This window comes from Dasypus novemcinctus, chromosome 2 (assembly GCF_030445035.2).
Source record: "Dasypus novemcinctus isolate mDasNov1 chromosome 2, mDasNov1.1.hap2, whole genome shotgun sequence".
In the NCBI taxonomy this organism is placed as follows: Eukaryota; Metazoa; Chordata; class Mammalia; order Cingulata; family Dasypodidae; genus Dasypus; species Dasypus novemcinctus.
In genome coordinates, this window is record NC_080674.1 from 19819308 (window position 1) to 19823868 (window position 4561).

A 4561-nucleotide genomic window follows, 5' to 3' on the forward strand; every position below is an offset into this window, starting at 1 on the left:
TTCTGGGATAGGCTGTAACTTCTGAAGTATCCAATCTATGGAGAAACAGAGGAAGGGCTTGCATGCTAGGTTTAGGGGTTAAATTGTATCATTTTTCTTTGTTTGGGGTGCCAGCCACGTTCTCTGGTTGTGCACCCCTTCTTACAAGATTGAGAATAAATTCTTTTCTTCTCCACAATCAGGTAAGCCTTATTTTCTTCCAAAAGAAGATTTCTTTCTAACACTTACTAAAACAATAATGCAAACATCATCTTTATGGGAGGGAAAGATTTATAATGATTGAAATTTAAGATACCCTTTAATACTCTAGAGGGGTCTGTTTGTTTGTTTATATTAAGGCTCACACGTAATTAGGAATAATAAGAGTTTATGAATATTCCAAAATGTTTCTGCCATCTGAGCTCTCCACAGGGGCAGTCATGGAGCTGCTGGTCCAATTATTAAAGTGCACTTCTGTAAGGGGACAGTAATTAATATGATTCTAGGATTTCTCAGAGAAACTAGCAATAAATCCAATGAGTGAAAATGTTAGCTTTTTAGCATTAAATAAAGACATCATCAAAATACATTTTGGATGCTTGCTTCAGCAGCACATGTACTAAAATTGGAATGATACGAAGAAGATTAGCATGGCCCCGATGCAAGGATGACACACAAATTCACAAAGCATTCTATATTTTTTTATATGCTTATCAATTCTCATGGAGCTCTGCTCCAAAATGGGCAAATTTTTACTGTAGAGACGTTAAAGAAGTGAATAAAAACAATACCTATCTCAAAAACAAGCAAAAAATATATTTTGGCCAAAGTCGTGATAGACGCATGTTCATCTTTGAAATTAGCTGCTCATTCCTTTTCCTTTGATCATGAAAGATTGACACAGGGATTCAAATATTTTATCTTAAGAAACATTTTATGTTATGTAATTTTACATAGCAGCAGTATTTCATCATAATTTCTTTAAATTTGTTTTTCTTTCTCTTCATTTTTATGAAAGAAATTTCACTTTGCTGTTGCAATAGACACACACAAATTTGTTTATTCACCAGTTTCAAGAAGGTAAGTGCACTAGGCCCTCTTTAAAGCACTAAAATGGCAAAGTCCAGGTAAGTTATAAACCAGAGTAAAATGATTGCCTATTCTATATACAATACATATGACTGACTGATAATTTATGAGGAAAATGCTGTGGAAATGCAGGGTCAGAGTAATTATTTCTGACTGTAAAAGTCTTTTCTGTAGAAACAAACATATATTTTGAGCAGAAATGTTAGAAATATTTCATGAATCAGGGCCTAATACTCAGTATTATTACAAGATTTAGGACTTCTATTTATCTTCTTGAAACTGTCTCATTATGTAGTTGGTTTTGTGGATTTACTTCCATTAACTTATTCTTTTACAAGAATTAGAGTTTTGACAATTCCATCTATATCAGGTATTTTCTTTCTCTTTCCTCTCCCTCTCTCTCTCTCCCTCACACACATTTTCATTGACAATATCACATTTGCATTGACAATAACTTACTCAGCAAAGGCATTTAATTTTCATATGTAAAAGTTAATCCTGAGGAAGTTTGCTTCAGAGTTGACTTCAGTATTCAACAAGGTCCGGGCAATGAGTGGACATCTTTGCTCATCATTTGGTTATAAAAGCCTGCCAATGCGCCAGACAAAACATCCTCACATAAGAGCACCTAAATTGGGAAGGCAGGGGAGTAGTGGCACAAAAAAGGCTCTTCTCTTGTGCATCCGTATCCTTTTTCCAGGGCAAATATTTTCTAAGAATAGGTTCCAGCTGAAAATATCTTAGATTTCATTGCTTATCGTAAACAATCTATCACACAATAGATCAGTATTACTAACAACAGCTGAGATTCCATGGATCCAGATCATCCCCTTGACCTGAGGGAAGCACCTCCAAAAATGTGTTTCCATCTTTGATACCTAAACAAAATACCAGGTTTAGCTAATCAAGCTCAATGATAATGATTGAACACTGTCTGCCACAGCACTCTTGGGAAATGCTCTTTCCTTTTATTTTTTGGCAATTTTTATTCCTGGTTTTCCTCATTTCTCTCATTTTTTTCTTCCAGGTTTCTTAAGGACTCCTAATGTTTTCTCTGTCTCTCCTCATGTCTTTCTACATACCACGGGCTCAGTTTCAGTTTCCATGCACATACTGATGACTTCTGAAAACCTATCATGTGCCCAGATCTTTCTCCTGAGCCTCTGAGCTTTATGATCAATTGCTTACTGAACAAGGCCACTCTGCTTTAATTGCTTCATTCATTTCCAAGACCTTCATAACAAAATCCACATTCCTTGGCATAATAATGTAGTAACTGATGATTTGACTTTTCCCAACCTTGGTAGCCATGCTTCCTTTAGTTCCTTCTCATTCATCTACAATCACCCACTTTTCTTTATTTATACTGCATTTATTGCTGTTCCCTAAACAAAATTGCCTTACTCTTTCTGATCTCTAACATCTGGATAAACTAAAGTTGCATGTAAAGTGTTCTAACTAGGCTAATGCATATTTACTTTCAGGACTCAGTTAAAGTGTATCCCCTTTCTTCACCACTGTCCTACTGCTCTAGTAAACATTTCATATTTCTTTCTCTCTGGGGAATGTGTGCCCTCTTTGTTTTTTCCTAGTATTTTCTGCTTTAAACATCTTTAGCATGTATTTAAATATGTTGCATTTATATATATATACATATATATATATTTTATTAGAGAAGATGTGAGCTTACTAATCAATCATGCAAAATGTGCAGAATTACCATTCAACATCCTCCCCAACACCTTAAATTATTGTTGATATATACATTTATTATTTTTATTTCTTTCAGCTGAACTGCCACTTTTATTAATATATAATGTTCTTCTTTGTCTCCAATAACAGCTTTGCTTTTAAAAATCATTTTTTTGTCTGATACATGTATATCTACTGCACTTTTTTGGTTACTGCCTTGTGAAATGTTTGTTGTTTTTTTTTTCCACCTTTAGCTTTTAATCTATTTGTATCCTTGGGTCTAAGTGAGTCTCTTATAGACATCACATAGATGACTTATATTTTCTTATTCATTCTGCCAGTTTGTCTTTTGATTGGGAGTTTAATTCATTAACATTTAATGTTATAACTGTATAAGTAGTTCTTCTCCCATTTGATCTTTGGGTTTTATCTGCCAAATCTTGTTTTCCCCAGTTCTTTTACTCTTTTAGTTTCTTTTAGTGATATAATCTTCATTTCTAGCCTCTCTTCCAAGACTCTCTCCTGTATTTTCATTTCAGACCGTAGTAATCCCTTCAGTATTTACTGCCAAGGCGATCTCTTGGTTACAAACTCCCAGTTTCTTTTTATCAATGGATATTCTAAATTTGTCCTCATTTTTGAAAGACAATCTTGCTGGATATAAGATTCTTTCCTGTCAGTTTCTCTTTTGCAGTATATTACATATATCATACCACTGCCTTCTTACTGCCATGGGTTCTGACGTAAAATCAGAACTTAATCTTATTAGGAATCTCTTTTGCATGATTCATTGCTTTGCTCTTGCTTTCAGGATTCTGTCTTTATCTTTGGCATTTGACATTCTGTTTAGTACATATCTTGGAGTAGGTTTATTCAGATTGGAGTACATTGTGCTTCTTGTACACAGATATCTATGTTTTCAGTAGGGTTGAGAAATTTTCTCCCATTATTTCTTCAAATATTCTTCAAATATCATACCCCCACCTGTTCTATCAGGGGTGGGAATGGAGACACATGTGTCCCCCAATCCAGTCTGTACAGGCTGACAGCACCTGAAGTTGCCCAGAGAGGCTGAAGAAACACCAAAAGGTACTTCAGATAGCTATGGTTGATTACTAACTGCACTGTAGGACAATCTGATTCAGAGCTCCTTACTCTCCTGCCATCTTGCCCCTCCCTTGTATGTTGCATTTTTATTTCTGTTTTCTCCATTGTATTAGTCAGCCAAAGGGGTGCTGATGAAAACTAGCAGAAATCTGTTGGCATTTTAAAAAGGGTATTTATTTGGGGTAGATGCTTACAATCACAAAGCCATAAAGCATTAAGTTACTTCATTCACCAAAGTCTGTTGCCATGTGTTGGAGCAGATACCTGCTGGTCTCTGTGAGGGTTCAGCCTTCCTCTTCCTCCTAAGACTCTGTGGTCCCAGTTCCTTCCTTTCTTAGCTGTAGATTAGCATAAGGCTTGTCTTTCTCCCTCGGGCTTTTTTCTCTCTGGGCTCAGCTGCTCTGCTCTCTCAACAAGGCCAACGGTAAACTATGAGGCAAACAGCTTGTCTCTCTTCCCCTCTACACTGCCATGTCTAATTGAGCCTTCTCTTTGTTTTTACTTCCCAGGTCTCCACCATCAAAGCTTAACTCTCTCCTCTGCCATGTTGTTTTCTCTGTGAGTCCTTGTAGCAGTTTGATGTTGTTTAAGAATTCCAAAAATAGATAATTGGATTATGTTTGCAAACTTGTTTGTTCCTTTAGGCATATTAGATTATATTGGATTCAGAGGTTTGTTTCACTTTCACTTGATC

The 4561-nt window shown here is 35.8% G+C and overlaps 1 non-coding gene across 1 annotated transcript; it reads left to right on the forward strand.

Annotated features, from left to right (window-relative positions):
• The first annotated feature begins 578 nt into the window (after positions 1-578).
• On the forward strand, positions 579-681 carry LOC111763086 (U6 spliceosomal RNA). Its single transcript, XR_002796030.2, has one exon. It is a non-coding gene; the product is annotated as a U6 spliceosomal RNA (small nuclear RNA).
• Positions 682-4561: the final 3880 nt, after the last annotated feature.